General features: G+C 36.3%; 1 pseudogene; it reads left to right on the top strand.

Moving 5' to 3' along the window:
• LOC127429885 (glutamate receptor ionotropic, kainate 1-like) overlaps nucleotides 1-25,018 on the top strand; it is a 48,541-nt pseudogene that overhangs the window by 16,467 nt on the left and 7,056 nt on the right.

The following is a 25,018-nucleotide window of genomic DNA, read 5'->3' as shown; positions in this document are numbered from 1 at the left end:
CATTGAAAATGAATTAGTTTTTGATGACATCAGTGACTTTACTCACTGCACTGAGAAAACCTGGTGACTTAACCAGTAACCCGGCAACAAGCAGATCAAGACCCCGTCATGGTCGGCTTCCTCTCATCCTGAGAGAGAAATTTTTCTTATTTAAGCTGGAAATTGAAAAAGCATTAAAAAAAAAAAAAAAATGAATGGCGTTTCTGTATTGCCTGCACAGCTGCTCTGCATTAATATTCTAATATGGTGTGCAAACATATTCTTGACAGGTGAAAGGGACAAGAACCAGTCTGTGGTTACTATCTTTAGTTATTCTTTTTTCTAGAGCTATGATTGGATTATAGAGGTATACTGTACATCAGATTACAGACATATAGTTGTGAAAGATGCTTCATGTTGACTTTAAATGCAGCATTTATTCAACATCAGCGAAATAACTTTGCTGCACGCAATGTCTTATATAAAACAGTGAGAATATTTGGATGGAATTAACAAGCCAGCTGACCCGTATAATTAAGTAATACATAAATTGTTATAGGCAAAGTTTGCTTCCTTTATGGAGTCTCCTACACCAATTTTGTAGATATAAAGAGTGAGATATAAAAATGTTCAACTATGTCTAATTTTTACACCGAGAAAGTTTATGATATTGATGCTTTTATGACATTTATAGAATTTACAAATGTCTTTATAATGCAGTTAATTTATGCACAATAAGCATAATTAAAGCAGACTAAACAGACACACAAGTGGAATTATAAATCTGTCATGACCATTGAAATGTATTTGAGCACCGAGTGGCTCCATGGGAATAATTTACACATCTGAAGCTTTAGCACATATTAGATTTTTATGCCGTTTTCACATAAGCCTGTAAATGGTTCTGCTCGAACAGCCACAGTGAAATGTCATTATACCTCGAGATTACGAATGAGAAAGTCTGTATTTTTATTCCTCCCTCGAGAATGAAACATTCCCACGATCAGATGCAGGAACCAGCTGCCGCCTGCCATGGTTTGCACGCTGTCATTAACCCTTGTGCTTAAAATGCTCAATCTGAGTGAGTGTGGCGCCCACACAAGGATCTCTCAGTGTTTTGGATGAAAGGTGCCACACCAGCAGTGGAATAAAAAGGTCATTGACAATCAGGGCCCAGAGGGGAGCCACTGCACTCTCAGTCTTTACCTCTCTTCTCTTAAAACATCAGTCACAATCTCTCAACAAAAAAATCCTGTTGAAATTGGTTTTGAGGCACTCACAGCAAACCAATGACATCTGAGGATTGTTCGAGAGTTGTCATTTATAAACAGGTGGACTGAAAAAACAGATGTGCTGATTGGATGATTTAGTCCAAAAGAACAAAGAAAAAGAGTGTTGGAGAACTATTTTGAACATCATTAATCCCAACACTCTGGGGAAAATGTGCACACAAACGCTCTGTTCCAAAACCTAGTTAGCTGCCAACATGGGCAGCATTTGCACTCTCATGTTGTTCCAAACCTGTATGACTTTCTTCTGTTGAAAACAAAGGGAGATGTTAGGTAGAATGTTAGCCTCAGTCACCATTAACTTTCATTGCATCTTTTTTTTTTCTGTACAAGTAAAGTAATAATAACAACTTAGTTTGAAAATGCTGCTTGACATCTCCTCTCTCAAGATTTGTTTGTCAGTCTGTTTCTTTACCAGCAAGTGTCATTGCAGAGTCGCGTTCATTTTAAGGAATGAAAGCAGATTTACATTAACAGAAAATATGTTTCAGTCTGTGAGACGAAGGACTGTAATTGCTCTGTTTCTAATTGGTTCTTCTCTGTTTGACATTGAAGAATGGAAGTGTTACGTTTTTATTTCAACAAGGGCACAGTGAAAACGCTTGTCCTTTTCCTCTCTTATCAAATGTCATTATGTGTGAATTTGTGAACGTTTCGTTGAAAATTTACAATAAAGTTTAATTTGTTCAAATTAGTAAATGCATTAGGTATCATGAATTTTACAGCATTTATTCATCTTTGTTAATGTTAATTTACAAAAATACAATTGTTCCTTGTAAGTAAAGCAATATCTCACTCGCAATTGTACTATATGACACTACATCAGCACGGCTGTGATTCAGCCGCAGGTAATCTCAGCCGGGATGATTTAGAGCCATGCAGAACAATAGCGAGTGTGATATTGCTTTTATACAACAGTTCAAAGAACAAGTCAATAAAAAATAAAAAAATGAGGAAAAAGTAAGGACTGTCACAAAAATCGCATTTGTGCATGGAACTACTTTCTTATGCCATGGATCAGGAGCTTCCATTGCTAGTTCCAAAGATGCGCACAAGCCTCCATTTCTAATTCAAAAGCGTCGCTTTAGAACGAGGAAACTTGGGCTGTTTCTAACAGTTATTTGAAGTAGTGTAGTGTAAGTCAGCTTGCTGAAGATAACGGGAATTTTGGTCAAATACATCCTGTTTTCTCTGTCAAAATAGCTGTCCGATTGTTTATTTTGTAATATTCTGTCTATAGTTTTCATCTGGATTTAAGGTCATTTAAAGGCATAATTCACCCAAAAATGAATGTTCTGTCATTATTTGCTCACCCTCATGTTGTTCAAAACATCTATGACTTGAAATATAATGGAAAGAAGATGCAATGAATGTGAATGGTGACTGAGGCTAACATTCTTCCTAATGTCACATTTTATGCTCTACAGAAGAAAGTCATACAGGTGTGTAAGGACAAAGGGGTGGGTAAATGATGAGGAATTGAATATCCTTTTTAAGCAAACTATCCCTCTAAGGTCATTGAAGGATTAGAAACATCATGACTTAATGGAAATCCATAAATCCAGTTTTGTGTTGCCACAGTATACATCAGCAACATTCACTGAGATTATGAGATAATAATCATAACTGTGTTTGTGTAAATGACAATAGGGATGGTTATTATAGCACAAATTAAAGTAAAGGTGAAGTGTGTTTTACGATACTTTCTCTTATCCAAGTTTAATATACAGAGACCACTATAAGTAAGATGACTTCCTGAATGTAAACACTACAAAACAATGGTTTATTTTCTGAGTGGCCCAAAAATAGCTATAATCAATCCTGTGAGTTTGTTCCTGTTCATCTAAACAATGAGAGATGGGAAGAGTGCTGGAAAAAAGTGTTTATTTTTGCAATTCCGTTTAGTGGTAGAGGAATCAAAAAATTCATCTTAGATGAATGACAAGATAAACAATCATGCAAAGTTTTTTTTCTGTCTATGCAGGTGGGATTTTCGAGACTCTCGAGAACGAGCCAATCAGTGTGGAGGAACTTGCCTTCAAATTCGCAGTAACCAACATTAACAGAAACAGAACGTTAATGCCCAACACCACTCTAACCTACGATATACAGAGAATCAACCTGTTTGACAGCTTCGAGGCCTCCAGAAGAGGTTTGAGTCTGATATAATCACTTGAAGGAATGTTACAGTGAAAGTCTGTGGGGCAATGCATCGGGACAAACATCAAAATACATTTACATGCACAGTTATAATCGAGCTACAGCAGATTTTTGCATGGTCCATCTGTCTTTCCTAGCATACTTAACACAAAGTGTAATCCAATATTTGAAGGAAGGACGTCAGCTGAGAAAGTCTTAAATACATGCTGCATGTCCTTTCTTTCTTTATGAGCTTGTGAGCAACGCGAGGCCAGTTTCTTATAAATACCACAACCTTGCGTAGAGTTCAACGAAGCGTCAATCGCATGTTGGGGAAGATGGCAAGGTGTATTTTCATCTGTTTTCCTTCAAAACTATCGTTCCTTAACCCAAACTCCCTTGGTAACGGGTCAGCTGGCTTGAATTTACATTTTGAATGAGGAGGAATAACGGCAAATTCACAGTTGTGTTTTAGACATTTCACGCCTGAATTGCTGAGGTGATCACTAATGAATACAATGCTTCGGATGACTCTGGAGTTTATTTATATTTTCAAATGCAGTTATCCTGGGATGCACAGCACGAAAAAGTGTTTTTTCCCCCTTTATATGTAGCGTATTGTGATTCAAAACGTTAAAATATAGTTATCTTTTACTCACTCGTTTTTCAACTTCTACAGCCTCATCGTAAGCAAAGACCGCAATGTGCTCGTGCATTTATGTTGTCAGTTTGATCATAAATGTATTGAGATTGCTGCTCAATTTCACCGATAGCCAGCTCTGACTCGAGCACCACGGTGGTAGGGGTGTGTGTGTCCACTGCAAACTCTCATTCAGATCTGCCTCCATTCCGCTATGCAACGCCCATATTTTCACAATCCAATCAACAACCAGTGGATAAACTCAAATCCTCACCCCATATTTTTTTCTTGCTCGATAAGCTGTTTCACTCGGAAATTCATCACAATACGGAAGTCAGTCGCAACTTCCGTTTTATGCCGACTTTAAAATGTGCGCACACCAAGTTCGTCGCACCTCTCGGCCCTGGGTGTCACTATATCCACTCCCCTGCATTTTTGTATCCACATGCCTCCTCTTTCTACACCAACAAGGATACCAGAAATGGTCTGTTTGCATAAAGAAAGATTCACTCACTGGAATTACATTTGTAATGCTTAGCAAGAAGTCCATCCACCTACAACAGTAGTCACACTGCTAAAAGTAAAATTAAGACAACTAAACAGCTCCAATTTCTGTAGAATAATTATTGTAAGTGCATTAACAAAAATACGAGCTTCACATTTCTGCTTTAAACCTTCCTAAATGCCTTGCCCCACAGACTTCCACTGTAAGTGCATTACCGATGTAAATATAGTTTTTGTTCAGTTTTACAAACTGAGGGACTCAAAATGATTGTCTGTAGTAATCGACAGCAATCGACACAGATGCTGCTGATACAGCTTAACGTCGTTTAATAACCATATCTCTTTCTCTAAATTGAATGAACGTTATATTGATCACATTACTATGTAATCAGTTTGATATAATTTAATTTCAACACTGCTTTGTCTAATAAAGTTGTTGTTGTTGTCTCGAGTGCAGCCTGTGATCAGTTGGCTCTGGGTGTGGCCGCAGTTTTTGGCCCGTCTCACAGTTCTTCAGTGAGTGCCGTCCAGTCAATCTGTAATGCTCTGGAGGTCCCTCACATACAGACTCGCTGGAAACATCCATCTGTGGACAACAAAGACAGCTTCTACATCAACCTGTACCCAGATTATGCTTCTATCAGTCGAGCTGTGCTTGATATAGTGCAGTTCTACAAGTGGAAAGCTGTGACTGTGGTCTACGAAGATGCAACAGGTGAGCTGACTTAAAGAATCTGGTATCCTGGATATCAAGCATACCGATCATGCTGTGAATTTGGCAAGAGTAGGTGAAAAGTTCTTCTGCTGAAATCGGTCTGTGCTTACCAAAATTCTAATCACTGCCCCCCAGTGGCTGAAGCTGGAAGTGTTGTTGAACGTGTAAGCTTCAGTTTCCAGGAATGTCCAAAGAGTGGCGCCAGAAGCGAGTTGTATTTTTAGTTGTAAATGATTTAATATAGTCAACAGGAATGCATATTTTATTAACCATACACCCTAACCCAAACACCAACACTAAAGGTCATGGCAGACTCACTGAGAAGTTTTTCTTCATTCAAAAACAGTAAAAAGAAAATCAAAACAACAAACAAACGAACGTTCAGACACCGGCCACGCTGCAGGGGGAGGCGTTTTAGAGGAACATTTATAAGACTGTTAAACATCAACTAATATGACATTAAAATATGTTATCAATGACCTCATGCCTCATTCTATGAGTAGATTTCACATGAGATCAGTAAAAGAAGCTGTTTTAATTACTTGATAATGATTTAAAGAAAGAAATATGCAGTAGATAAAGTGTAATTTTCAATGTTTATCTTTTACATTCATGATGCTAATGGGCTAACATGCTATACGCTTTCATAATCTGCACCGAATACACTGTTTTTGTAATGTATGATGACCATGTCTCATTGCTCATGCAACATGCTTTCAGTAGCGCTAGAGAGAAATGTGTTCATACCTGAACTGATGCAGAAATGTTTAATGTGGGATGATGTCAGTAATTCGGCTGAATGAGGTTGATTTCAGGGTATGTGAACTTTCGGAAGCAACATATGGATTTCCTGTGTGATCATGTTGTAGCAAATTATTCAGAGGTTGCTCTTTCATAGCTCATGAGACTTAATGGAGATCTAATTTCTGTTTAATTAAAGGATCAACTTTGTCTCATATGTTTCTCCAAAAATTGAGAGATAAAAATAGACACAAATGAGACAGTGTTTACATAGAGCAAGAATATAAAGCTATAAATGAATGTGTATAGAATAGCCCAGAAAATTTGATGAGAAATGTTTGAGTTCATAATGAGATCTCTTGAGTTTTAATTGCAGGCTTTGGTGTCTTGGCAAATCTGAGCACAGTTTGAGACAATGAGATCTCATCTGACATCACTTCTGGGAGATTACTGGGGTATATTTTTCAGGAGAAAAATCTGAGAAGTAGAAGAGTTAAGCAAAAGTCTCCACTTGCTCTCTCCATTTAATATAATGCTAGGAGAAACAATTGAGGTAGTAGAGATTGATTTATATCTGATCTAGAAAAGCGTAGAGGCAAACAAGAATTGGGATACTGCAAATATAAGCTTGCTTAGACTTTGAAAAAAAAAAAAAAAGCTAATTCAAAAATTATGATTTATAAATGCATTTACAGGTGACCAGTGCAAATGTCACTCCTTCAGGAGATATTAGCATCAATCCAAAATATTCACATATACACATAAGCATTTAGAATGCATTAAAATTCATCTGTCAAAATGTGTGTATGTAATACAGCATTTATGGACCCAGCCAGCATGTGAGTGTAATAACTAGAGCGTGGGTGATAGAACTTCATGAAAAATGTTCTGTAATTACATTTCTGCAATGGATTTGACATTTTATGGAAAATGTTTGTGTTGATATTTGCCTAGAGATAATATCTGGAATGAGCCATCTGCATGATTCTTCATTATGAATAAGATTATTGTTATTATTCAGTGGAATTATTATATGATTAACTACTGTATGTGGAATTCTTCAGGGGTAAAAAATATGTAAAAAATTACCAAAACATTTCCTGTTCTGAAAAAAGGGGGTTAAGTATTACTCTTCCTGTTTAGTTTAATTTAATACATACAGGTATATATATATATATATATATATATATATATATATATATATATATATATATATATATATATATATAAAATATTTTTATTTTATTTTATGTGGTTTCAAATTAAAAGGTTATTGGTTATTTGCTAAATATGGCCATTAAGAATCTATTAAGCTCTTTATAACTTGTCATATTGTATGCATTTTTATAATGTTTCCTTTGCTGATTTTTGTCTATGTGATGTTTTAAAGGGCTAATTCGTCTACAAGAATTAATCAAAGCTCCATCACGATACAGTATCAAGATTAAAATCCGACAGTTACCGACAGGAAGTAAAGATGCCCGGCCGCTCCTTAAAGAGATGAAGAAGGGAAAAGAGTTCTGCGTCATATTTGACTGTTCATACCAGAGTGCAGCAGACATCCTGAAACAGGTTACACGCACATATCGCATACAGTAGTAAAGTTCTCAATATGATTATGTCATATTTTGTGACATCATCAAATCCTATTGTGTATGGTACATCGATAAAATACTAATTTTCATGCAGTGCAACTGATTGTTTGGTTTTCTGCCCTGCATTTTTTTTGAGGTATTGTTGTCATCGTGTTTATAAAAAATAATTCTCTCTCTAAAATTTTAGGGATCACTTTTGCCTTCACTATTTGGCAACCCTGCTGAAAAGCCATCTCATATTAACCTTAGCTGGTGTAAGCTGTCTCAACCCCTCCAAAACCAGCCAACATACCAGGCTGATTCGTATTGTAGACAAACTAAGACCAATTTAGGCTGGTTTTTGCTGAGGGTGTTTTTTTTGTTTTGTTTTGTTTTTTGTTCTGCAGGGAAAAGGCCAAAGATACAGTATACTTTATTTATGTCATTGTTCCAAGCCATGTGTGTTCAGACTGAGCACGATAAGTCCATTTGTGTCTATAGTTCATGACTCTTCACGGCAGTTCCTTTAGTCAGCCTAACAATCTCTCTTTTTTGTAGCTGTTGTCAATGGGCATGATGACAGAATACTATCACTTCTTCTTCACTACTCTTGTAAGTAACTCTCCAACATATTTGGTGTCTTTGGATTCAGGGGTGCCTGCTGGATTCTGATCCATGGTACACAGAAGCCAAAAAAAAATAAATAAAAAAAATAATAATAAATAAATTTACTCGTATTTGAAACCCAGCAATTATTTGTTTACATTATGCTTTCTTAATTGAAATTATTTTATGATAAACTTGCATTTAAACCTCTTAAACTGACAGTTAATTTGCACAATAATTTGTATGCGTAAGATCTGTCAATTGTCCTGTCATCACAATAATGGTTACATTACTAACAAAGCAATAGTCTTACATTTCTGATTAAAGTAAGAAACCAGTGCCTACCTTACAAAATTCGCCTTAAATTTAATGGGCTAGGCAGAGGTGGATTTTCTAGAGTTTTGCATTAGTTAAAATATACATTAAGGTGATGGAAACAGTTTATTCGCAAAACGATGAAGTGATTTGACCATTTGTGCACATGTTATGAGTGTGCGATAGCTCGATGTGACTGGCCCAACGGCAGGTCCAACCTGGGCACACAATTCTTTGAACAAAGCCCTTGACATTCGAAAATGTTTAACCCAAAATGGGTCCTCAAAATCCGCCAGAACAGTTCTGAGCGCTCCCAGGTATGCGGAGATTGGCGGCGTGTGGACATTTCAGCCCATTTCGGCCCTCATATATCAGATATTACACTTATTCTATTCTCCTGGCAGCATTTAATAAAACAAGGTACAACTGCTCCAATCCTGCAAATAAAACTTTCCCCAAAGTAAGTCATTCAGCTGCTCCATCATGACAAGGCGGCTCCCTCAAGATAACACAACGGATTGATCAAGATATTGGATGGAAATGCGCAAGGATTCATATTTTCCTTAGTCGCATTTTTAGGAATGCGCTTAAAAATGTTAAACGTTTCGAGAGAAACTCAGCTATTGTTAAACAAGAGGCTGTCACGAAACATTATTACTATTACATTCTCCTTGTCAACTCCAGATTAACAACCAAATACATAGAGCATCCCGCCAATCACATTCTTTCAAAAATAATTACAGTTTCGCTATTGGTTTAAAATGTCTGACCGCCTTTTATTCAGTTTGTATTTTTTTCTGATGTATTTTATTTTGTGTGTAGTATAATTTAGTTCTTTTTGTGTGTGGATATTTTTCCCAATGTATTTTAACATAAAAATACACACATCACCTTTCATTTAGAGAATTCATATTGAAATGCTGGCAATGTCAGGATACGCAGTGTGCGCTGTTTGGGTTTATATCTCTAATGAATGAGTATTTAAGTGGATTCAGCGTTTTGCGGTATGATACATTGCAGGACCTGTTTGCGCTGGACTTGGAGCCATACAGATACAGTGGGGTGAACATGACTGGCTTCCGTCTGCTCAACATCGATAACCCTCAGGTGGCGTCAGTGGTGGAGAAATGGTCTATGGAGCGACTGCAGGCTCCACCCAAACCTGAAACTGGCCTGCTGGACCGCATGATGACAGTCTGTGGATTCTCTGTTTATCTAAAAAAATTTACACAGAATAGATTTTTTTTCTAAAATATTAAAACATTTTTATACAAAAACATACTGTGGACGCACCATGGCACATTGACTGTATCAGATGGTAATACCATGATGCTGAATGATTCCCATATTCATATATCATGGTATTTTCACCCCTCACAAATCAGGTAATATCATGGTACTTGTGTGTGTAGATACGTGGTATTACCATATTGAATGTCCAAAAAACATGGTAATACCATTGTACATGTCCAAAAAACATCCTATTACTATAGTAAATGGCCAAAAAGCATGGTATTACTTTTGTACATGTCCAAAAAAAACATGGTATTACCATTGTACATGTCCAAAAAACATCCTATTACTATAGTAAATGTCAAAAAAGCATGGTATTACTTTTGTACATGTCCAAAAAAACATGCTATTACCATTGTACATGTCCAAAAAACATGCTATTACTATAGTAAATGTCCATAAAGCATGGTATTACCATTGTACATGTCCAAAAAAAAACATGGTATTACTATATTGAATGTCCAAAAACATGGTACTACAATTTTACATCCAAAAAACATGGTATTACCATTGTACATTCTAAAAAACATGCTATTACTATATTGAATGTCCAGAAACGTGGTAATACCATTGTACATGTCCAAATAACATGGTATTAATATAGTAAATGCCCCAAAAAACATGGTATTACTATACTGAATGTCCAAAAAACATGGAAATACTATAGTAAATGCCCCCCAAAAAACATGGCATTACTGTAGTAAATGTCCAAAAAACATGGTATTACCATGGTACCATGTCCAAAAAACATGAAATTACCATTGTACATGTCCAAAAAACATGATATTACTATAGTAAATGTCCAAAAATATGGTATTACCATTGTACATGTCCAACAAACATGGCATTACTATAGTAAATGTCCAAAAACATGGTAATATCATTTTAGATGTCCAAAAAACATGGTAAAAAATGTTAAATACTATAGTAAATGCCCCACAAAAAACATGGCATTACTGTAGTAAATGTACAAAAAACATGGTATTACCATTGTACATGTCCAAAAAGCATGCTCTTACTATAGTAAATGTCCAAAAATATGGTATTACCATTGTACATGTCCAACAAACATGGTATTACTATTGTACATGTACAAAAAACAAAACAAAACATGGCATTACTATAGTAAATGTCCAAAAACATGGTAATATCATTTTACATGTTCAAAAAACATGGTATTACAGTAGTAAATATCCAAAAAACATGGTATTACCATTGTACATGTCCAAAAAACACGGAAATACTATAGTAAATGCCCCCAAAAAACATGGCATTACTGTAGTAAATGTACAAAAAACATGGTATTACCATGGTACCATGTCCAAAAAACATCGTATTATTATAGTAAATGTCTAAAAATCATGGTATTACCATGGTACTATGTACAAAAACATTTTATAACCAAGATACCAAGTCCACAAAAACTTTGTTTTAAAATAGTACAAGTCCAAAAGGTATTACCACTTGAATGTGTGTTCAAATATGTTTTATTAAAATGGTACTTTTTTATTAGTATAAGTTTAGATGATTTTATAGCATTGGCTCTAATCTTTGTATCTACTCTACTGTATCCCACGTTGTCTTATTGTGTCCAGTGACAAGTGAATTGTTTAATTATTTGAATAGACTGATTAAGTTCAGGTTACATGTGTGATGGATTGTCTCCCTGTCCATGTTGCAGACTGAAGCAGCATTAATGTATGATGCAGTTTATATGTTTGCCACGGCGTCTCAGCGGGCGTCTCAGATCACCGTGAGCTCACTCCAGTGTCACCGACACAAACCCTGGCGCTTCGGCTCACGATTCATCAGCATGTTCAAAGAGGTAGCCTACAAATACATCTGTTTAAACGCACCTGTGTTAAAGCACAACTGCAACATAATTATACTCAGTTAAAAAGTCAAAATGCAACATTACTTACTTTTCTTGAAGTTGTCTTGCACCCAGTGTGTTTTGAACCACTTATTAAGAGCTGAGAATTTACTCAAGGAAAGTTTCTCTTTTCATCTAAATGTTCCTGTCTGAGCTTCTTGTTTTGGAAGAGGTATTGTTGAGTCAGCAGTTGGCATTGTAGATTAAAGGATGGAGGTCTGTTGGAAGAGTCTTTAATGGCTCTAGTTGAATTACTGAAGCTGACAACTACACTGGCTATGCACCGAATGCCTGAAAATGAAGCCAGAACACATTTATCTCAGATTTATCTCAGATTACTCTGGATGATAATTCGTCTTTATTGGTGGATGTTTAGTGAATTGATGATAGCATTGGAAAAGATCAAAATGGTGGTATTTTGTCTGTACGTTATGTGGATGTAGAAATACTCCATTTTGTGATTAACTGAATGATTGATTAATGATTGAAGCCAATTGGCTGCTGCCAATTGAGTATCACTTAAATAGGATACTGGTATGTTTTTTCTCATGCCCTGACATGTTGGCTTTTTAATGTTTGTTGCCCAATGAAACTACATTTTATGCATTGGAGATTGAGTGCCTTGCTCGTTTTCTTCTTCAATCAAAATGGTCTTATTGGAGATTTTTTTTTACACCAATAAGTACAACCTACTCCTTTAAATCTATTAATTTGATTAAATCTATTATTATTAATTTATTTAAAACACAAAATATAAGTAACTGTATTCCACTACAGTTACAATTTAAATCATTGTTAATTAGAATACAGTTACATTCAAAAAGTATTTTTTAATTACTGAAGAGATTACTTTGCATTTTATTGTCATTTGTTTCATTTAATATTTAGACCTTTCAGATGGAAAACATTTATACATATAAATGATGCGATCCAAAGTGCATTTGAACAGCGGTGAAACACTTTCTTATGATGTGTTACATTCATACGAGCAGACAGAGAAGTAAGTTTGAAGTAAGTTTGGAGCAGAAGAAATAGAAATAAACCTTGTGTAAATTGTCAGCTTTATGCTAAGTTAAAATGCTATTTCTAGCCATTTTACATGCACATGTTACCAGGCACAATCATATTTTTTTATCAAGAAAATTCACATTGGATCATATATTTTTTTTCTAGTAAGACCTTTGATATTAGGGCAAAAATCATATTCTTGATAATCATTTTTGTATTGTTTTCCTGTAAAAATATCTAAAAATCCTTAAAACAAGAGAAATTTGATTAATCTTGTTTTAGTAACAACACTGCATAAGATATTTAGTTTTTTCAGAGAATGTATTTTAACATGTGTATTTTGTCTTACTGTACTGGCAGAGTTTTTATAGTTAAAACAAGTGAAAAAATCTACCAGTGCTGAAGAAGTAATCCAAAGTATTTAGCATACGTTACTGACCTTGAGTAATCTAACGGAATACGTTACAAATTAAATTTTACAGCATGTATTCCGTAATCTGTAGTGGAATACATTTCAAAAGTAACCCTCCCAACCCTGCTCATAATTAATTATATAACGTCGATAGAAAGTTAAATAATAACTTCATTCTCTACTGTATATCTATGTCTTCCATGTTTCAGAGTAACTGGTCTCAGTAATAAACAAAAAGCAGATTATTAACTCACATTAACTCAGTTCTGAATAGCCTCTTGTCAGACTCGCATTAAATTGGTAAGATTTCTGATTTTAAAAAAACAAAACAGTTTTTAACTCGCATTAACTGAATTCTGAATGATTAAACTTATCCTCTAATTTAGCTTTAACAAACTCATCATATTCCTTGCTGTGTTTGTGAGTAATCAAATTAGTTGTGCTAAAGTTTTAACGGTAATTTCTCCTTGTTAAATCTAGCAGTGCAAATTACAAATTGCAACTCTACTGTCATTGTCACCGAATTTAAAGTAATTTTGCACAAGAGACAATCCTGTAGTTAATGCATCTTTGAAATTCTTTACAAGTACATTTATAGATTGACACTGAACAGTTCCATCTCCATCTGTGTGTTGTCCAGTCCTGATGATCATGATGATGATGTGATGTTTTTAATGACAACTGCTGTGACAGTTGGGTTCCCAATGCAATCCACACTAAGCTCTGCTGGGTTTTGTGTGTTTGAACTTGCCATGCATGTGTTAAATGCAGCTCAATGTAAATGCAATGTACAGAGCGTGATGTACAGTATGTGATGATAAACCGGATGGATCAAGTGAGATTTACACTAGAGAGTAATGAATAGAAAAAATCTTGACAGATGGCATGTGACCACTGTGTGAGTATATGAAGCTGTGTTTAAGACCCAGAAGATTATGAAGGAATGCCACCCACCCCGTTTTAATTCTTAAAAAGTTGCAAAATTAAAGAAATAATCCATTGGAATTGTACAACACTGCATTTACATGAGGCTTTGGGCGAATGTCTGTTGACTGTATGACCACTGCAGCCCCATAATGTCACATGTTATGGTCTGAATGCTGGGTAAAATAATCACTGAATGATTTGTTGGACAGATTGGCCATTCCATTTGGCTTTTGGCCACAACTCAAGCTAAACTCACATTTCCACTCCTCATGAGGTTGATTAGAAAGTCCTTTTACTTTTTTGGGGGCCTGGGTAGCTCAGTGGTAAAAGACACTGGCTACCACCCCTGGAGTTTGCTAGTTTGAATCACAGAGCGTGCTGTGTGACTCCAGCCAGGTCTCCTAAGTAACCAAATTGGCCCGGTTGCTAGGGAGGGTAGAGTCACATGGGGTAACCTCCTTGTGGTCGCTATAATGTGGTTCGTTCTCGGTGGGGCGCGTGGGAAGTTGAGCATGGATGCTGCGGTGGATGGCGTGAAGCCTCCACACGCACTATGTCTCCGTGGCAACGCGCTCAACAAGCCACATGATAAGATGCACGGGTTGGCGGTCTCAGACGCGGAGGCAGCTGGGATTCGCCCTCCGCCACCCGGATTTAGGCAAATCACTACGCGACCATGAGGACTTAAAAGTGCATTGGGAATTGGGCATTCCAAATTGGGTGAAAAAAAAGAAAGTCCATTTACTGATGCGTCCTTGTAGAACAGAGCTGATCTATTGCTCTGGGCACTTCTGTTCATACTGTTACGTAACTCTTTGTGATCTATGGCTTTGGGTATGTCTGGTATCTTTGTTCAGAGGCTATTTTTAAATGGGGGTGTTTTTGAGCGATTGTACCAAGAAGAGAAAAATATTTAACTTGAAAATATACAGTATGTTTAGCAGACTAGCTCAATATATTACTAAAAACTAGGCTTGGGATTGATGGCTTTTTCACACATCGATAATCAGAAAATTCTCCTGATGATTATCTATCTATAGCATTTTTTTCTGATATAAATAGGGCTACTCATTGCACAATAGTCTTTGTCTCTGTCACGCCCCACATTGGACTCCCAGTCCTCCACTATCACCTGCTTTCATTCATCAACACTAATCCCATCACTGGCATCACCTGTCACACACCAATCAAGGACTCTATTTATACTCACCACTTTCCTTCAGTCAGGGTCTAGTCTCGTCTAAAGCAGCATTGATCTATCTACGTGTGTTTCTCCATGCTAAGTGCTGTGTATTATTATTGCTAATGGTGCTAATCTCTTTATTTATCTGTGGAATCTCTAAGTTTATAATAGTCTATTTTCATCATTAAAACACTGCATTTAGGTTAACCTGCAGCCTCTGTGTTCATCTTCATTCTCAAGCGTGACAGTCTCCTCATATTTCTCGACTCAACGTTAGTAAAGTGTGAGTGGCAGGGTAACTTAAACTCTGCTTGCATTTCCTCCAACATGTTTAGGAAAAATGGACTGTCCGTCACATTAAGCGGCTGCATATCTCTGACTATAAACTTAGCTTCACAATTTGTTAGCTTCTTGGCCTGTGGTGAAACAATTGATAATTTTTTGCTAGTGTTCAAAATCTTCAGCAGTTGTACTGTAGGATGTGCCTGTTTACTGCCTTTCGCAGCACATCCCTGCCATTCGCCAATGGAGGTATTGGCCAGCGTCATCAACCTAGAATCCGAAATGACTCCAAACTTAGCTTCTTTTGTCCTTTCCCCCAAACTCTCCAATTTGTTTGTCCACCATATCATTACATTACCCACAATGAAACACCATGCAAAACATTGGCTGCACAAATGGAGGGGTAACAGAGGTGACAGTAAATGTTATATCACCCAAAGCTATTACACCAGACTACAGTAAATGGAATGCCAACTCACTGTGAATTGGAAAGTTCAAAAATTAGGTTTCTAATTTAAATGTTGGCTAATGTTAAAATATCAATGCCTCAAAAACATTTTGAGAAAATAACGTGTCAGTCAGTAATCGATGTATCTATATTTAATGACATTCCTACTTAGAACATTTAAACCACTCAGTGTTTTATTGAATGATTTGATTTATCTGTCAAGAGAAGCTTTTAAACCTATATATATATATATATAGGTATATATATATATATATATATATATATATATATATATATATATATATATATATATATGTATCTAATAATTTAACAAATGTGTTTGAAATCTTTGTTTGTGCAGCTAAAATTTTTCAATATGTGCAAATTTGCATTTTAGCATATTAACTTTTTTTAACACTTTAGGGTCCTTTGTTCATTTAAAAACATAGATTTTTAGAGCAGTGTTGATTTTTAATATTCAATTAGCCAAAGTGTTAATAAATTGCATTGTGCCATCTCAATTTAAATGAAAATATGTTGTGATGTGTTATGTAATATGTATGCCTTCAGAAAAACCATGGTAACAGGGCTAACATTTTAGTCCTGTCCTTTATTTACAATAATAACAAAACATAATATAAATATATAAAGATTAAGAAAAGGGATATTTACATTTGCAGAGATCAATTTATAAAAACAAGACAAAATTGTTTGGGGTTGGGGTTGGTAGGTGCATGTATTTTCCTGTCCACTTCTGCATATCGCTGTGCCGTTTTGTGGCCCGTTTCAGCTTATCGCGGCCCGTTCAGCTCCGTTTCGTGGCCGGCCCACCGTGAAAATTTCCGGTTCTACCTATGGCCAGTCCACCCTGGGATACACTGAAGAGATGGGTGGGAATATCTGGGGTGGCTTTAGGTTGAAAATACAGTATGTAGTGTCTGTTGGAGATGAGATGTCCTCCTTTTCAACAATAAATTGTGGTGTTCCGCAGGGATCCCTGTTGGGGCCAATTTTGTTTTCTTTATACAGTATATGTTACCACTTGGTTCTGTGATTCGAAAATACATAATACATTTTCATTGCTATGCAGATGACCTTCAGTTGTATTTGTCATTGAACCCCAAAGATCTGACTTATTTAAATGTTCTTCAAGCTTGTATAGCAGATATACTAAAGTGGCTGTTCCAAGATCCAGATGCAAAACTAAAGGTGATAGAGCGTTTGTTGTGAAGGCCCCACTATTATGGAACAGCCTGTCCTGGGATATTAGATCTGCTGAATCTGAATCTGTGTCTGTTTTTCAGTCTTGTCTAAAAACTCATTAGTATAGGCTTACTTTTACTACTTTGTGAATTTTTGTTTTAACCTAGTGTTTTACTGAGTGCGTTTTGATTTTATGGTTTGTGAAGCACTTTGTGATAAATAGCTAAAAGGTGCTATAAAAAAAATATTATAATAATAGCAAATGAACAATTGGAGCTTTATCTTGTATGACTTCATTTTGACATCCTCATATATGATATGAAATTTTAGGTTAAAAAAACAAACAGATTCTGTCCTCTATCCTCGTTTAGGCTCAGTGGAATGGACTGACTGGACAGATAATCATAAACAAGACAGACGGTCTGAGAAAAGACTTCGATCTGGACATCATCAGTCTGAAAGAGGATGGAATGGAAAAGGTAAACACAGAAACACATGATCTGCATGATCTGTGTTGTATAGATCCAACAGTAGGTGAATGCTGCTAGATAATAGGCCTTATTAAAATAATTTGTCTTGCTGTATCTTAACATCTGTCATATACTGTACTGTATGTGAAATCCTGGCTTTTCTTTTCTTTTCACAAGCCGTTTATGGAGGGTGGTCGTTTTAACAAAGTGTGGAAGAAGGTTTGTATGGAATGTCATGACGTTTAACTCCTTTTCCCCCTTACAAAACAGTATTGTTGCAGTACCATGGCGCAATGATGGTATCAGATGGTAATACCATGATACTTTGGCATATGCCTTGGTACTGAATGATTACCTCATCATCTACCGTGGTATTTACACTTTACTACAAGTTGCTTCAAAGAATACTATGGCATTGCAATGATACCATGTCTAAAAAAACATCGTAATACCATATATTTTAGTGCCTTTTATTAGTACCCCACAACCTGCTCAAACCCCTTTTCTAGGTATTAATGAATTTTTGTTGATTTTACTCATCTGCCCAGCAAAACTGAACATTTCATGCAAATTGTATTAGATGTTCAGTGTTATTTTCTATCACATATTGTTTTTAAACATTGCCAATCTCTCAGTGGGCAGCTCGGTTCAACCAAAAGCAACATTAAGCAGATTTCCAGAGATCTGGATGAATTTAGAGATAAATAACACATCACTCTGTCATACAGTCATCAATGCAGAGAGCCCATTTGTTAAAACATCTGTTTATGAGCATGCTAATAGCACACAAAGTGCTTGATTTGGATTTTAATGTATGTTTTAAAAAGCTCCCTTTGACAACAGTTATCAGACATCGGTGATGTAGCGCAGCAAATGAAAATATTGCAATACAGAAACAGTTTGACCGAAAGATCATCTCAGAGGAATATGTACACTTGGAGAGGCATCTCCACTGTAGTTTTAGAGTTGCCAGAGTTGTGTTTACATGCAATGCAAAAAATATTTGTCAGAGAATACAAAGCGAAATTACAGCCTACAATTGTATGTACTTGTTCCCATGTTTTTCCCTTATTCCTTCTATTGTTGTTTTATTTAGCCTTGTTAGATGTAAAGGAATGTTCTGGGTTCGATACAAGTTCAGCTCAATCAACAGAAGTTGTGTCATAATGTTGATTACCACAAAAAATTATTTCGACTCGTCCCTCCTTTTCTTTAAAAAAGCAAAAAGTCACTTACAATGGAAGTGAATGGCTCCAATTTTTGGAGGGTTTAAATGCAGAAATGTGAAGCTCATAATTTTATAAAAGCACTTACAATAATTTTGTTAAAACTTGTGTATTATTTGAGCTGTAAAGTTGTCTAAATCGTCATTTTTGCGGGATTACAGGATTTACGGCTGTAACAAGGTTCGTTCTTAATGTGGAAAGAGGAAGCGGGAGCTGGGTGAACAATCCACATAAGACATTTAATAAACACTTTTCAGTGTATAACAAAATGGGGTGCTTTTCAACACCACATAAAAACACACGCTGCTTTTCAGCCAGCTACGTATAAACATAAAGACACACACAGACAGGCATCTCTCTCTCTCTCTCTCTCTCTCTCTCTCTCTCTCTCTCTCTCTCTCTGGCATCCCCAGCTCCTCGTCTCTCTCTCCCGCTGATTGGGGCAACTCCACACCAGGCATGCACCCTCACGGCCCGGCCACGCCCTCCTCGTCACAACGGCGTTACCTTGTCATGGCAACAAAGTTATATAAAATTGGCTATAACTTTACACAGAAAAGATTATTGAGCAATTTTACCACACTAAAATCATGTTAACACATATTATTTACGTCTTGTGGCTATACTTTTGAAACAGTGAGTATTTAAAGATTTATGGATTGGCCCCATTCACTTCCATTTTAAGTGTCTCACTCTAACCCAGATTTTTTGGGCAAGTTTTAATAAATTTATATGGTAATCAACATTATGCCACAAATGCTGTCGGTTGATCTTAACTTGAATTGAGCCCAGAATATTCTTTAAAATTATAATTGTGAATCACATACTTGTGAATACTGTCCACACATTTGAGTCAGCTCAAACAGTGTTTCTCAACTGGTTTTGGTTCATGACCCAGATTTTAAATTGGACATCAACACAGTACCAAAATTGTTTCTCGTTCAAAAGAAACATCAAACATTTAAATGTAATAAAATTACCACGAACTGCATAGGCCCAACAATTTGCAAAATTAGTAACATGACATAGGCAGAATTGGAAAATGTAAAAGTGTGTAAATGCATAAACAACTGCAGAAGTGTGATTTGCGGTCTTTATAGTTTGTGTGTTTGGTTTCTAAATGTCAAGTGAATTTTCATGATCTTGGCAGGAAAAATTATATCATTGAATTTTCATTTCACTTTGCATAGTTTTATTCATTATCATTGGCGTCAACAACAAAAGATATGGAAAGCGTTTTCTCCTTCCTTTTAAAAGTTTATTTGGATATCTTATCCATTCACAATTACATAGATGCATTTATTATTTGCATATACAGCATTGTTTTTATTTGCAACCCTATCAGAACAGGCCTGCAATCCATTTTTAGGTCACGACCCACCAGTTGAGAAGCACTCTCTAGAAAATGTAGCATTCACTTTTAAAATGAATTTATTACTTTTAATTCATTATGTGTTTAGATTGGAGTGTGGAACTCAAACAATGGCCTTAACTTGACTGACAGCAACAAAGAGAAAAACACCAATGTGACTGACTCCATGGCCAACCGGACGCTAATTGTTACAACAATCCTGGTAGGAATCTGCCAATGAATAAAGCTTGAATATCAACAAGTGTTTGATTCTTGCCACATAATCCACAGGTTGGAATTAATCAAACATTTTTGTCCCTGCAGGAAAACCCATATGTGATGTACAAGAAGTCGGATAAGCCGCTGTATGGGAATGATCGGTTTGAAGGATACTGTCTGGACCTGCTGAAGGAGTTGTCCAACATCTTGGGCTTTTCCTATGAGGTCAAACTGGTGTCTGATGGGAAATACGGAGCTCAGAATGACAAAGGAGAGTGGAATGGCATGGTCCGAGAGCTGATAGATCATGTAAATCAAAACTTTATTTGACATTTGTTAGTAAATGATCATTTTTGTTGGTTATGTCTTCATGTTTTTGCTTAATCTGCTTATTTGAGTAATTAACAACCCAATGAAATAAAAATCCTACTTGTCTTGGCTGGTTTAAACTGGTCTCCCTGCTTCACCATCTAAAACCAGCCAACCGACCAACCTTGCCAGGCTGGGAGACCAGCTAAGAGCAACAAACCAACTTAGGATGGTTTATAAGGTTTTTACTGCAGGGAATTGGATTTTTGTGGCTTTTAGTCCATGCTTGTTAGCTTTGAGGTATCTAAACCTCTATTTCTTCCAGGAAAACAGACCAAAAATATCAAAATAAAACAGATTTTTGTCCAATTAAATGCTCTCTAGAATGAGATTGTCTCTCCTAATACCACCTAAAATCACTGAGTAATATCAAGTAGCAAATCATGGTTCAAGATAGTGAAGTATATTAAAGGATATTAACTATTTACAAAAGGTGACAAGCTTTTCGATTTGTTTCAAATCCTGTTTCAGTTGCTTGTCAAGTCATTTAATGGGGTCTTTAGGTTTTAAGCGAGTTCTCAACTTCATTTTTTGGTTTGATTTATTAACAAACTAATAAATCAAATGTCTTCTCTGTTATAGGTGGCAGATTTGGCCGTGGCGCCCCTCACTATCACTTACGTGAGAGAGAAAGTAATTGATTTCTCAAAGCCGTTCATGACTCTGGGAATCTCGATTCTCTACCACAAACCCAATGGCACCAACCCAGGCGTGTTCTCCTTTCTCAACCCTCTCTCTCCAGACATCTGGATGTATGTGCTCCTCGCCTGCCTCGGAGTCAGCTGTGTGCTTTTTGTCATTGCCAGGTAAAATCCATTTTAGTCAGGACCACCTCCGTCAAATGAATACTTTTATTGATTTATAGACAATTTGAAGCAATCTGTTGGTGTTTGCCATATGGTTCCTATCTGGGTAGCCATGCATGCTCAGAACAGGGAGAGCAGTAAATCAAATGTAAAATGTAAAATAAAATAAAAAAACATTGTGAGAGTGCAACATGGTACAATTGTTCATTTGCATAATATAATTAAATGGACACTTGATATAACTTCAAATAGACTTTGAAGATTTAAATAATGCTTGAAAAAAAATGTGGCATAGAAGTACACCATTTGTTTTTACATAGGAACATGTATATGTTTCAACAGTGATTACAAATTAGTCAGAGTGCATATTTTCACATGCTGCCAAATAGATGCTAGTAAACAGAAGTTGTGTTAACCAGAGAAGGAAACTGCTGCTCACGCTTTGCATTGCGACCAATATAAGGCTGTATGTCAACAAAGTATGACACGTACAGTACTGTCATTATTTATTACAGATCTTCACATCACAAAAATATTAAACAAAATTGTGATAATATATGGGTCATTGACAAACAAGTTTGTTATAAAAATCTGGTTTAAGACACGTGTCAAGCTCGTAGACATGCAATCTTTGAGTTCATGATGTTTTTACAAATTGTTTAAAAAACATTTATAGCATTTTATACACAAAAATTGATTCGGTGACTTATCACGTGGCTCGTTGCGCATGACACCGCGGAGACTCACAGCATGTGGAGGCTCATGCTACTCTCTGCGATCCACGCACAACTTACCATGCGCCCCATTGAGAGCGAGAACCACTAATCGTGACCATGAGGAGGTTACCCCATGTGACTCTACCCTCCCTAGCAACCGGCTAATTTGGTTGCTTAGGAGACCTGGCTGGAGTCACTCGGCAAACCCTGGATTCGAACTCGCGACTCCAGGGGTGGTAGCCAAGCGTGTGAATTGCATTTGTAATGTGTTTTTTAATAATTTATTAAACGCAGACCAAAAAAAAAATAAAAAATGAGTGTCACGTCATTGACCCATATATAAATGTTATGATTAATTAAAAATATATATAACAAAATACAATAGTGTTTTATTAAGTCTTATAGATAGTTGACATTAGCCTAACTGCAGGGGCACAACTACCCTTTTTTGAGGATGTATGCGAAACCTACATTGGCACCCCCCCACCCCCCCCTTAATATGGCACCCCTATGTGTTGTATACATTGCATATATGGTTTTTGCACCTCTGCCTATCTTTTCTAATGTTGTCAAATTTGCGTTGTGCAAGACGAACCTCAAAAAATTGCACCTCAAAAAAATTGGGAAAAAATCGGACAAACTTGAAGTCTTTGCTAATTGCACACTACTTTAGATTAAGTTCAGTCTCTTTCTCCACACATTAATCTTCAGACTGGCTGGATTGGCTATCATGTCTCTATTATATCATGTAGGATTGCTGTAAATTAGCTCTAAAATATATCTGCATTTCCTGCACAGCAGCAATAGCTCAGATCCGCAGACTTTGCCAGTTTGCTAACTACTTTAACTTTTGTTGGTGTATTCATGCTTTTAAGAGTGATAAAACTATTTTGGAGGATGATCAAAGAATCTTTTTACTTCAAACTCTATTAGGGAATGTTTCTGTTGTTGTTTAGCATGCTAACCTTGTCTTTTGGCTAAGCTAGCCTGACTAAGCTAACTTTTGAAGATGGAGAGAAGTTGAAAAGGTTTCTGTAGATGTAAAAAAGTTCTCACAAAGGTGTTGTGAAAATCTACTGTATCGATATTGAGATTTCAGTGTTTGGATTTTAGATTCATGGGTTTGTCTACTTGAGTAATTTAAGATTTTTTACAGTAGAAATGACGGCTATTTGATTTAGCTTTTTTTTTCTCTTGAATATATGTGGTTTAACTTGACATACTGTATATTTTATAGGTAGAATTATCATGTGAAATGTGATGATTGTTATAAAAAAATAAAAACATAATGTCATTAAGCGATATTCTGAAATAGATTTTAAATATGTGCCAGCCAGAGGAGGATTTGCTCACTGGAGGTATTAAAGCACTTTGTAAAGCTGCTTTGATACAAAATTATGAAGTGTTTTACAAATAATAACATTAGACTTTATTGACTTGATTATATACTGTATGTGTTGCTAAAGATGTGATTGTGTTTGCACGGCCTCTCTGCAGGTTTACGCCATATGAATGGTACAACCCTCATCCCTGCAACCCTGATTCTGATGTCGTAGAGAACAACTTCACCTTAATCAACAGTGTTTGGTTTGGGGTCGGAGCCCTTATGCAGCAAGGTATGAGTTACAACACCTACTTAGCTAACAAATGTGAAAGAATCTACTGATGTTTCACCATAAAACATGTGCTGCTTAGATCCTGGGTTTGAATCTACACTGGTGGCCAAAAGTTTGGAATAATGTACAGATTTTGCTGTTTCGGAAGGAAATTGGTACTTTAATTCACCAAAGTGGCATTCAGTTGATCACAAAGTATAGTCAGGACATTACTGATGTAAAAAAACAGCACCATCACCATTTGAAAAAAGTCATTTTTGATCAAATCTAGACAGCAGCCATCACTCCAACACCTTATCCTTGAGTAATCATGCTAAATTGGTCATTTGGTACTAGAAAATCACTTGCCCTTATCAAACACAGTTGAAAGCTATTTGATTCATTTAATGAAGCTTGACATTGTCTTTGTGTTTGTTTTTGAGTTGCCAAAGTATGCAATAGACTGTCATGTCTTAAGGTCAATATTAGGTCAAAAATGGCAAAAAAAAAGAAACAGCTTTCTCAAGAAACTCATCAGTCAATCATTGTTTTGAGGAATGAAGGCTATACAATGCTTGAAATTGCCAAAAAACTGATTTCATACAAAGGTGTACACTACAGTCTTCAAAGACAAAGGACAACTGGCTCTAACAAGGACAGAAAGAGATGTGGAAGGCCAGATGTACAACTAAACAAGAGGATAAGTACATCAGAGTCTCTAGTTTGAGAAATAGATGCCTCACATGTCCTCAGCTGACAGCTTCATTGAATTCTACCCGCTCAACACCAGTTTCATGTACAACAGTAAAGAGAAGACTCAGGGGTGCAGGCCTTATGGGAAGAATCGCAAAGAAAAAGCCACTTTTGAAACAGAAAAACAAAAAGAAAAGGTTAGAGTGGGCAAAGAGAAACAGACATTGGACAACAGATAATTGGAAAAGAGTGTTATGGATCTTAACCCCATTGAGCTTTTGTGGGATCAGCTAGACTGTAAGGTGCGTGAGAAGTGCCCGACAAGACAGTCACATCTATGGCAAGTGCTACAGGAAGTGTGGGGTGAAATGTCAACTGAGTATCTGGACAAACTGACAGCTAGAATGTCAAGGATCTGCAAAGCTGTCATTGCTGCACGTGG

This window comes from Myxocyprinus asiaticus, chromosome 39, assembly GCF_019703515.2.
Source record: "Myxocyprinus asiaticus isolate MX2 ecotype Aquarium Trade chromosome 39, UBuf_Myxa_2, whole genome shotgun sequence".
NCBI classification, from domain to species: Eukaryota; Metazoa; Chordata; class Actinopteri; order Cypriniformes; family Catostomidae; genus Myxocyprinus; species Myxocyprinus asiaticus.
Note: the sequence above shows the minus strand (reverse complement) of the source record. Positions and strands in the feature narration are given on the sequence as shown.